Here is a 12,290-nt window from a genome sequence, read left to right as displayed (position 1 = left end):
ATGGCTAATAGATATGCACCCCTACAATTACCTGCTAATCCAGGGGCTATGCCTCAGGATTATCAAACTAAAATCACATATTTTGATGGAACTGGTTCTTGCATAGCCCTTCAGCATACAAAGAAGATGCAAGACTATTTTGAGAACTACGAGATAGATGACGATAGCGTGAGAATGAAGATTTTCGTCCAAAGTTTGACAGGTGATGTTAGAACTTGGTTTAGAGCACTCACAGCCAATTCCATAGTAGACCCAGAAGCTTTATACCAGTCATTTATCAACAGATGGGAGAAAAAGAAAGACCCCTTGCACATATTATCTGAATATGACACCATCAAAAGAGGCCCTCAAGAATCTGTCTTGGACTATTGTGCAAGATTTAATAATGTTTATAATGCAATACCACAGAACTTAAGACCTCCACCTGATCTTGCTTTGTATAAATTCCCTGATGGTTTTGACACTGACATGGCTTATCAGTTAAGGGAAAGAGCCCCTCAAACCCTTGCAGACATGCAAAATGTTGTTGTTAGCGTAGAGGCAAATCTAATTGCCAAAAGAAACAGAGCTAGAACTGAGAGAAGAACCACCTTTAAAGAGGAACCCTCAGCCTTAGACCAAAAGCTGGATGCTATTATCACTGGCATGCACAGGCTGGGAGACAGAGTAGAGAGTGTTGAGAGGAAATCATCATGGGAAGGACAACAACCTAATACCATAAGGAACCCAAATTTCCAGAAAACTCAGAATACGAATGCTGGTAGGTCTAGCCCAGACCATGATGTAAGGCCTCCTTTTCACGAAAATTACGCTGAAGCATCTACATCTAGTGAACAGACGGAAGATACTCACATGAACTTGGTGGATTTGAAGGCTGAGCAACAAATTTTCCTAACTCAACAAGACCAAGATGAGCATGACCTTAATCAATTTCAGACTAAGTCTGGTGAGTCTTTTGATTTTAAACAAGGCTATGATACTGTTGTGTATGAGGTCCACAAACAATATAAGCTGAGGACAAGAACCATAGATGTGCCTGAAAAGGTTAAGGCAAATGATACCAAGCAGCCGAAGAAGATTAAAGAAAAGGTTGCCTTCATAGAAACTGCTGGTAAAACAGTCCCTAATCCAAAGGATGTCACCATAGAGGACATAACAGAAATGCAACCTTCTAATGATCAGCCTCTGCCACCTTCTTCCTCGAAAGAGAATTTGAACAGCGTTCCAAAAAGCCCTCCTAAAACTGAAAAACCGCAAGCAATTACTTCCCTTAACGCTGATAAACAAGACCAAATTGCTGATACTCCAATAGAAAAAGGGAAGCCTGCCTCCCAAAATACTAAAACCCAATCTGAAAAGTCGTTTGACTTAGAGGCAGAAATAGGTAAACTGAAGATTTCCATCCCCTTATCTGAACTTGCCAAACATGATGTGTATAGGCAACAAATTCAAAGATCACTTCAAATGCCAGAGGTTAAGGATGATGTGAATGTTCTTGATGATCAGCCTGAACTGCTGTTCGGTCCAGAAGTTAATGGAAAATCAACATATGGTTCTGTTCTACCTTTTTATGTCAGTTTGCACATACATGACAAAGTCTTGCACAATGCTATGTTTGACTCAGGTGCCTCACACAACCTTATGCCCAAAGCTGTAATGGAAAAACTGAACCTTGATGTCACAAGACCCTACAAAGATCTATTCTCCTTTGACTCAAGTCAAGTCAAGTGTTTAGGCCTTATCAAAGACTTGTGTGTCTCCTTAGTCCAATATCCCAACAAGACTATCCTCATGGATGTGGTGGTTGCTGACATTCCACCAAAGTATGGCATGCTATTATCAAGATCTTGGGGAGAAAAACTCCAAGGATCCCTCCAATTAGACCTCTCTTATGCCACTATATCTGTCTTTGGGAAACCAAAGAGACTATATAGAGAAACACTGATGAAGTATGTGGTAACTAGTGAGGACAAGCCCCAAAATTTTCCTATTCACTCAATCCATTCTGATATGGATTCTTTTATTCTATTTAATGATGAAACAAATACTCTCACTGATGACAAGCCCTTGGCTTTAGAACTGAACACACACACCGATGAAGAATTGGTTGCCCATACTGATGAAACTGTCAAAACAATCAAGGCAACCAGCATACAAGAAAAACCTCCCCAAACAGAAATTTCAAATCTGCCCAATCCTAAAGTGACTGAAACTCTTGATACTAACCACAAGCAAGAAATCACATGGTATTTAGAGTTTGATGGCTCTGTTAACAAGTTAGGAGCAGGGGCAGGTGTCTGGATTCACAATACACATAACAATCATGCAGAAGGTCATGCCTACAGACTAAATTTCAAATGCACCAATAACATGGCAGAGTATGAGGCTCTCCTTTTAGGCCTTAAACTGCTCAAAGCTCTAGGAGCTGCAAAAGTGTCTATTCTAGGTGACTCTGATTTAATCATACAACAAATGAAAGGCAACTTTGTCACCAATGACAATAGAATGAGGGCCTATAGGACTGCTGCTACTAATATACTCAATGCATTCACTGAATCCAAGCTTGCCAAGATTTCAAGAGATCATAACATTCATGCACACAGCCTAGCCACTTTTGCTAGTACATGCAAGCTTCCCTTTGAGCCAAATCACCATTTTACTGTTGAGATAAAACATAGGCCTGCTATCCCAAATAATGTTAAAGATTGGCAAGTGTTTGAAAGTGATGCCCTGATTAACAACTTCCTCACTCTTGAGCATGAGTTTTCAAATATTAACATTGACATGGATGCTATGACGGATGAACAACAGCAAACAAATGAAAATCAGCAGGTTGTAACCGCTGTAACAGCCAAGCAAATCCTAAACCCAACTGTTTTTGACAATGTAAACATAGAAGAGCTGAAACAGATGCATTTGGAGGAAATAGTAGAAACAGAGGCCGTGATCGTTGATCTAAAAGATAACTTTCTCCCTGCTGGCCTCACTCCATTAGAAGATATGTTTGATGCAAATGATGTTCCCAAAAAGCCAAAAATACAGCCCCTAAACACTGTTATAGAAGAACACAACATTGGGACAGCAGACAAGCCCAAAATGATCAAAATATCTCAAACTTTACCACCCGATCAAAAACCCAAATATGTTGATTTTTTCAAAGAATTCCAAGATGTATTTGCTTGGAGTTATGAGGACTTGAAGTCCTATGACACCTCAGTGATCCAACACACTATTCCTTTAAAACCAAACCAAAAGCCCTTCAAACAGAAACTTAGAAGAATCAATCCCGTACTCCTTCCTTTGATTGAAAAGGAAGTGAAAAGGATGTTTGAAGCAGGTATCATAGCACCCATCAGATTCTCTGAATGGGTATCCAATCTTGTTCCCACAAGAAAAAAGACAGGTGAGATTAGGCTATGTGTAGACCTAAGAAATTTAAACCAAGTCTCCCTAAAAGACCACTACCCCTTGCCAAAAATGGACCACATCCTACAAAGAGTAGTGGGGTCATCTAGAATCTCTTTGCTAGATGGCTTTTCAGGTTTCAATCAAATACTGGTTCACCCGGATGACCAAGACAAGACAGCCTTTACCACACCGTGGGGAACATTTAAGTATGTGAAGATGCCTTTCGGACTTAAAAACGCTGGTGCTACCTTTCAAAGGGCAATGGATATTGCATTTGCCAAGGAAATACATGATTTCCTAGTTGTCTACCTTGATGACTTAACCCCTTTCTCCAAATCCGATCAAGAGCACCTCAAACACCTAAGGCAAATATTCATGACATGTAGGAAATATGGCATTTCCTTGAACCCCAAGAAGTCCCTCTTTGGCCTTGAAGAAGGTAAACTACTAGGCCATATCATCTCAAAAGACGGTATTAGAATAGATCCGGAAAGGATCCAAGCCATCCTCCAAATCCCATATCCAAGGAACATAAAAGAGTTGCAAGCATTCCTTGGAAAAATCAACTTCTTAAGAAGATTTATTCCAAATCTAGCCGAGCTAATAAGACTGTTAAGCAACATGTTAAAAAAGGATGCTAAGGTAAAATGGTCTCTTGAGACCAAGCAAGCCTTTGAGAGTATCAAAACTGCCTTAACCCAAGCCCCTGTCCTCACCAGTCCACAATTTGACAAAGATTTCATCATATTTTCATTTGCATCTGAGCACACCATAGCTGTTGTCCTTTTGCAAAAGGATGATTAGGGAGCTGAAAAGCCAATTGCATTTTTCAGTCGAGCCTTAAGAGATGCCCCTTTGAAATACCAAATCATGGAGAAGCAGGCCTATGCCCTTGTTAAAGCAATCAAAGATTTCCGAGTTTACATTTTATATTCACATGTGATTGCCTATGTCCCAAATGTTGTTGTAAAAGACATATTAACCCAAGAAGGGTTAGAGGGCAAAAGAGGCAAGTGGATTGCTAATATCCTTGAGTATGACATAGAAATTAAACCAACCAAGCTCATAAAGGGACAAGGTTTAGCCAAACTGATGTCCGAAACAAACTTTCAAGCCTTAGACATCAACCAACTGGACAATGAACAGGAGACTCCACAGATCAGTGAAACCTTTTTGCAATCCCCATGGTATGCTGATATATGCTTTGTATTGTTAAACCTGTTTGCTCCCCCAGGATTGTCCAGAACCAAGAAAAGATTTTTAAAAATGAAGGCTTCAAAGTTTTGTGTCATAGATGGTGCATTATTTTGGAAAAATCATGAAGGTATATTGCTTAATTGTTTAACCATGAATGAAACTAACAATGTCATGAAAGAATTCCATGCAGGGGACTGTGGAGGACATCTATATTGGAAGTCCACTGCTGATAAAATTTTAAGGGCTGGTTTCTATTGGCCCTCTCTATTTGCAGATATAAAGAAGTTTGCTATCTCATGTCATAAATGCCAAATCTTTGAGGGAAAAAGAAAGTTGTTACCCTTGCCCCTTAAGCCCATCTCAACCGAGAAACCTTTTCAACAATGGGGTCTTGATTTCATTGGAGAGATCCACCCCTCTTCCTCAGGCCAGCACAAGTGGATTTTAACAGCCACCGACTATTTCACTAAATGGATTGAAGCCATCCCATGCAGACAGGCCAATGACTCCATCATTATCCAGTTCCTTGAGTGCAATATCCTTTCTAGATTTGGCTGCCCTGAGAAGATCATCACTGACAACGTCGCTGCTTTCAAATCCAAAAAGATGATCAGTTTTTGCCATAAATTTCACATTACCTTGGGCCACTCCACAGCCTATTACCCCCAAGGTAATGGCTTGGCCGAGTCATCTAACAAGAGCCTGATTAATATTATCAAGAAGGTCTTAGAAGAAAACAAGAAGAACTGGCATAAAAAGCTCACAAATGCCCTATGGGCAGACAGACTTTCAACAAAAAAATCCATTGGGATGAGCCCTTATGAGCTGGTGTATGGCATGGAGGCCACATTTCCATCCTCCTTGGGCACTCCTATCATGAAAATGTTGCAAGAGATCCAAGCAGAACCAAATGATATTCAAAGAAGAATCAATCAGACCATTCATCTTCAGCAAACCAGAGAGCAAGTTTATAACAGAGCTCAAATATTGCAAGAGAAACTCAAAAAGATGTTTGATAAAAGAGCTAAGGCTGAGGATTTCTACATTGGCAACAAAGTTCTAAGGTGGGACTCACGAAGAGAAGACAAGGGCAAACATGCAAAATTTGATTTTTATGGAAAGGGCCATTTGTTATTTCTGCTGTTCAGGGAAATAACACATATTTCCTCAAATCTGTAGAGGGCAACACTGTTGAAGAAGGCCCTGTTAATGGCCGAATGCTAAAACATTACCATGATCCCTATTAAGGGGTACAATGCAGCTCTGTACATATCTCTTTGTACATTAATATTTGTATATATTAGCACTTTGTTTTATTTTTTTAGCAGTCTGAGTGTTAGAGGAGCAGCAGCAAAGTTTGCTAAGACACAGCCAATGCAAGTACTCCATTTTTAAGGCTCTATCTCTGCATTAGTCTCAGCAAAACAGCAGGAGTAGCGTTGTCATATCACAGCAATTCATGATAAAAAGAAACTGGTTGCAGTTTGCAGTATCCAATCAAACAGTATCAATAAGAGAGGAGCATTGTTTAGTTTCACATCAGCAACTGTTTCTAGACCAGAAGCTAAGGGAAATACATCAGTTTTGATCCATGTTTGGTTCTATTTCAAAGGCAATGCTCAAGCAATATGGTATATAATAGCAAGCACGCAGAAGAAAGCAGGCAGTGCTATGTATTTCACAATATTTCAATGAAGGAGATGGCTGCTCCTATTTCAAAGTTTCACACTTTTAGCAGCCAGCACAAGGAAATTCTTCAGTCCACAGCAACAATAGAAGATCAAGGCAGTCTGACCTGCTGTTCTTGGCTTTTCACAAGGAAAAGCCATCCCCAAGTGGAGCCACTGTTAGCCTCCTGTTGCAACAGGTGTTCATCTTTCATGATTGACATTTTACATGCCAAATATGTCATACTTTGCATGCTGCAATGCTCCATATTTCCTGAAAAGAGGCCCAAAGAAGAGGTCATGAAAGTGTGCCAGTCTAAATGCCACTACTGTATCCCAATTTTGATAAGTTAACCATTTTTGAAGAAGTTTCTGTTAAGGGAAGTCCAAACAGCCTAATCTTGGCTTCCCTAGGTTTCAATTTCTTGTTTTAGAATATAGAGAATCATTATCTGTCCAAACAGTTCAATCTTGGCAGATTTGTAGATAGGTAGAGAAACAAAGGAGCCCAACTGCTTAATCTGGGCCCTTGGAAGAAATAAGTGTAGACTTAGATAGAAGGACAGCAAAAAGAAAAAAGGATAATCTGGGTCTGCAAGTCCAAGTGCACCTATGCAAAAAGAAGAAAAAATGCTAGGTAAGTAGGCTGGGTAAGTAGTTTTGTGGTTGCAGAATCATGCTATGTAATCCATTTCATCTTTTCAAGTGTTATATCTATTCAGATTACAGGGCAAGGCAATTCCCCTTTGGAGGAGCTCAAGCGAGGCATGTCTAACTCCCCTTTCTTCTCATTCCCCAAATCACTCACTAACATCCCCTTGAGGACCTTGGGATCTGCCCAACGAGTCCTGTTATAACTTTATTTTGTAACAACACCAAGTCAAGCTTTGACTTTCATCTGAGAAAAGAAGCCACATTTCTTGTGTAAAAACATGTCTCCACATCCATTCACTTTCAATGTCCATAGCTTTAGCTCACAAACTTAGCCTCCCCCTACACTTCATCTCATTCTCATATTAACCCCTAACTCTATTATCTAGCTCCCTAATCATCTTCCCATCCCTATTTACTAAAACCAAATAAAATCCCCAAAATAATAATATCCCCACCCCCTGGCATTATAGCCATATATCCTAAAAATCTGGGGAAATATTAAGTCCATCTGGGACCTATATTTAACCCATCCGCGTTCATATTTTGTGATAAAGTTGGTTCGAATCACACCCATGCCGCATTACCCATAAAAATCCACATTATTAAAGTTCCCCCCCCCCCCCCCCCCCCCCCGCCATAAAAAAATACATAATAAAAATATGCGCGGGCCCCGTTTTTAACCTTCCGCCGCCTTACTCTGTCCGCCGACCGTCAGATCTGGCGCGCCCAAGATCTACGGTGGGCGGGCCTTTTTGTGCCTCGATATGCCGAGGGTTAACGCCTGGGAGATGGGCGGTTTTCCCGTTGTACTCCCGCCACGCGTCACCCTCTCGGCTGTGGCGACGCCCCCTCCTCCGATACCGCCTGCGCCCAAAACCGGATACCGCCTTTCCCACTCCTACGTCAGCGCCACGTCATGCTGACATCATCATCCTGCGTCGACCTCCTGCCTCCCTGTCCTTGCCATGTCACTGCCACATCACCTCCTCCACCGTACCGCCACGTCACCCGCCGTACTGCTGACGTCACCCTGCCACGTCACCCGTCCGTACTGGGACCCACCGCATGACGTCATGCTGACGTCACCGTCAAAAAGCGCGAAAGGCGCAAATCGCAGCCTAGGAAGCCCGAAATCAAAATCTGAGGCAGTTTTTGATGCGCGATTAGCGCCTAGCGCTAATCACGCACATCGCTACGGAAATAGGCCAAAATGGAAAGCCCTTTCGTGGCTCGGCCTCCAGCAGGCCCGAAAGGCGCAAATGACATGAATTTCTTTGCGCAGCATTCAGAAAAGGGAAAACACAATTTTAAAAGCAAACAGAGGGCCGAACAGCAGCCATGAAAGGTCGATGCAACAGTTTAAAGAGTATCAGAAGTGAGAAAGGCGCACATTCAGTGCCAAAGCATATCAAGGAAGCGGCAAAGAGTATCAGTCGAATGTTTTAAATGAAAACCTTTATTCCCAATGCAGGTGAACATTGAATGACCTCCAACAAAGTCAAAGAAAGCAGTGAAAGCCAATCAAGGCTCTCCCATCACAGTTAATGCACCTCAGAACCACTCAAGAGCATGGATCAAAACCCAAAGCACAGTTATGGCTAAGTGATCAGCACAGAGCCATAAAGACAACACATTAAACTCCTTTTTGGTACAGCTGCACCCAGCGCAGCTCGAGGATATTTTCCCGCATTTATTTCAGACATGTGTTAGGTTAAAGACACTTATTACAGCAGATCTGTCTGAGATCTGATCTTTATAGATATTTTACTTATAAAAACCACCCTAATTCACTGTTTAAAGGGTTGGTTGGTTGTATAGCTCCAAGAGAGACTCGCTCTGTATACCTGATGTTTTACTTAATCAAAGACTGCTGAAAAGCTTGGAGGAATGACTGTGTGCTGTGTATCAATGTTTTGAAGAATTGAATGTGGAATTCTTGTGCTGCAACATGACTCAATAAGTGTTTCTTACCTTTGTTTTCCATTGATGTACCATCCAAAATAGCAGAAAGAATGAATAGTTTAGAATTGGTTTAATTGCCCTCTATGCTCAATTTCTGTTGTTTCTATATGTTTTCATCTGAATTAGTAATGAATATGAATTCCCTGTGGCTCATATTTCCCCTAATTCACTCATGTTTGACAGTTATCTAGGGATTCTTCACTGCTCCTAGATAGAGCTCATTCACCTTCCCTCTGCTAAGCTGAACGAGAGATTCTTAACTGCCTCTCATTCCTAGCCTTCATTCCATCCTTTAGCTTGAATCATTGTTTCATGTGCAGCTAGCTTGCTCCATATTCCCTCTTGTGACCAAGAAAACGCACCAGCAGTCCTACTCCTTGACTCCACGCCCAATGGTTCTAAAACTTTCATGCTATCCCTGCCTCTTTACTTGAAAGCATCATCCATCCCACCAAAACTAAAACAAAACCCCTTGTACTCAATAACTAGCCTAAAATCATCATCAACAAAGCTAAATCCTAAAGAGAGAGCCCTCTCTGAATGCTGTGGGTTAGCACCTGCAGTCCAAATATTGGTTTGTGGTTACCTCGGTCGTATCCCTCAATGAGCTAAGGGACAACCTAAGTGATAACAGAACCTAAGATGATAGAGTTTGAGCTAAAGGAGGAAGAAACAAACTCTACAATAGAAGAGGAATCAGAAGATGAAGAGACACAAATTCCAGTTGTGAGAAGATCAGCTCAAGAAAGAAGGCATCCAAAAAGGTATAGTCCATCTGCTTTATGTTTAAATTTTTCTTTATCTATTACTGATGATAATCCCAGAACTATGATGGAAGCAATAGATTCAGAGGATGGCAAACTCTGGAAAGAGGCCATGGTTGATGAAATGGCATCTTTGCACAAAAATGAGGCCTGGGATCTGGGGGAGTTGTCAGTTGGAAGGAAACCCATTGGCAGCAAATAGGTGTTTAAGAAGAAGATGAATGCAGAAGACAAGGTGGAGAAATGCAAATCTCGATTTGTTGAAAAAGGTTATTCCGAGGTGCTGGGAATTGATTTTGGTGATATTTTTTCTCATGTTGCTAAGGTAGCTTCTATTATATTACTTTTATCTGTTGTTGTTGCTTTTGATTTTAAGGTAGGATGGATGGATGTGAAGACAGCATTTCTTCATGGGGATCTGGAAGAAGAGACCTACATGAAGCAACCTGAAGGCTTTGCGATGAAGGGTAAGAAAGAACTGGTATGCAAGTTAAAAAAGGCTTTGTATGGGTTAAAACAGTCACCAAGGATGTGGTATCAGAAATTTGATACATTTATACGGGGACTTGGCTTCACGAGAAGCAAAGCAGACCACTGTGTGTGTTTTAAATTAATTGGTGACTGTGTTATTTATCTGGTCTTGTATGTGGATGATATGTTGTTGTTTGGAAATGACAAATAAATTATCCAAGATTTGAAGACCCAATTATCCTCCAAATTCGACATGAAAGATTTTGGTGTTGAAAACTATATTTGGGGCATGGAAAATAAACGAGATCAGGAAAAGAGGAAGCTCTGGTTAAACTAGAGGAATTATGTCGAAACAATATTGTAGAGGTTTAATATGTAGGATAGTAAACTGTTGAAGGTTCTTATTCCTATAGGTGTAAAGTTATATGTTGAACAGTGTCCCAAGACACAATAAGAGGAAGAGGACTTGTCCCATGTTCCATATGCAAGTGCAGTCGGTAGCCTAATGTATGCAATGGTTTGTACTGGACCATACATTGCACATGAAGTGGGAGTATTGAGCAGGTTTATGTCAAAACCAGGGAAGGAGAATTGGACAACAGTGAAGCAGGTTTCAGGTATTTGTGTGGCACTAGTGATTATGGTATGTGCTACCAAGGAAGACCAGGATTGGATACAGCTTTGGACATCCGTGGATTTTTTGATGCAGACTGGGTTGGAGATCTAGATTAGAGAAGATCTACAAGTGGGTATATATTTAACCTGTTTGAAGGTGCAGTTAGTTGGATGAGCAAGAGACAATCTGTAGTATCACTTTCAATTACAGAGGCAGAATACATGGCAACCACTCATGCAAGCAATGAAGAAGTTTGGTTGTAGAGATTGTGTTCAAGTATGGGGTTGGTACAGCGAGCTATAAGGATAGACTGTGATAGCCAAAGTGCAATTTTCTTGGCAAAGAACCTTGCATATCATTCAAAGACAAAGCACATTAATGTTCAGTATCACTTTGTGAGGGCTATGGTTGAGGACAAAAAGATGTTGTTGGTAAAGGTGGACACTTTGAAGAATATTGCATATGCATTGACAAAGTTTGTGAGCACTAAGAAGTTCTCTTGGTGTAGAGAAACAATGGGAATTGCAAGGATGGATCAATGACTAAGCTCTCTCTTGTGGCCCCCTGTGGAAAGAAAACATAAGTGGGAGAATGTTGGGTATGTGTTATATTCTTTCCACGACTACCCCACGCGTGGGGGGGTCATGGGGGGGCGGTAGCACCCCCTATACGTTGGGTTGGGTGCAGCAGGGGGGTCATGGGGGGGCATCTTCCCCCCCGTCAGGGGGTATGTAGGGGAAGTAGCCCCCCTACACGAGGTCTGGGGCAGCACCCCAAGAAAAAAATAGACCCTATATTAGGTGGGCAAACCTACCTATGGTTTTATGCATGGATTTCGTACATGGTTTTGGGGATGATGGTTTTCTATCCATGGTATTTTGTAAATCCAGGCAAGGGAACTACGATTATGTTATAATCCATGGTTAATGGATTGGGGTTTATGGATGCTTCGGTGTGTATATATATGTATTGTAACATTGAAAGGAATATAATGAAAAATCAATCTGGTAGTCCCGATTTTGGGATCCAGGGGAAAATAGTGTGTATATTTGTTTTATGTTTTATTATCTCGCCATTGTTTATTTTCTACTTTTAGAATTCATATGCAAGTAATTTTTTGTACGGGGTTAAAACCTACAATAATAGCATACCATCTCTTCATCTGTTGAATGAAATCAAAAGCTTGGAAGTAAGAATTCAAGTCGCCCATGAACGCTCATACTTGTGATATTTTGTGAAGTGAATTCAAAGCTATGCTTGCTAAATGGTCGAGGGTTTTTAGTTCGTGTTCGACCCCACCGATTTCCTTGGTGTTGCCTCATTTCACAAAATGACTGCAAAGTCAAATGAAAAAACACAGTAACCTCGCTACATATTCACCATGCCTAAACAAGGATAAAAAAAAAACATAATCACACTCAGTGAATTTTTTGCCACGTGGTGAAAAATTGTTGGATAGAGGAGGACAAACTTGAGCCTCTGTTATTAGCTGAATCTACCTAGCCAAATCCATCCTAGGAACACCTTCAGTGTAATTACTTTTTCAAAAAA

General features: G+C 41.0%; 1 pseudogene; it reads right to left on the bottom strand.

The window, feature by feature from the left end:
* LOC149194728 (NAC domain-containing protein 13-like) overlaps window positions 1-11,949 on the bottom strand; it is a 32,870-nt pseudogene extending 20,921 nt beyond the window's left edge.
* Window positions 11,950-12,290: the final 341 nt, after the last annotated feature.

This window comes from Pinus tabuliformis, chromosome 2_2 (assembly GCF_031772625.1).
Source record: "Pinus tabuliformis cultivar Carrire ecotype Pingquan chromosome 2_2, CPIR1, whole genome shotgun sequence".
Lineage (NCBI taxonomy): Eukaryota > Viridiplantae > Streptophyta > Pinopsida > Pinales > Pinaceae > Pinus > Pinus tabuliformis.
Note: the sequence above shows the minus strand (reverse complement) of the source record. Positions and strands in the feature narration are given on the sequence as shown.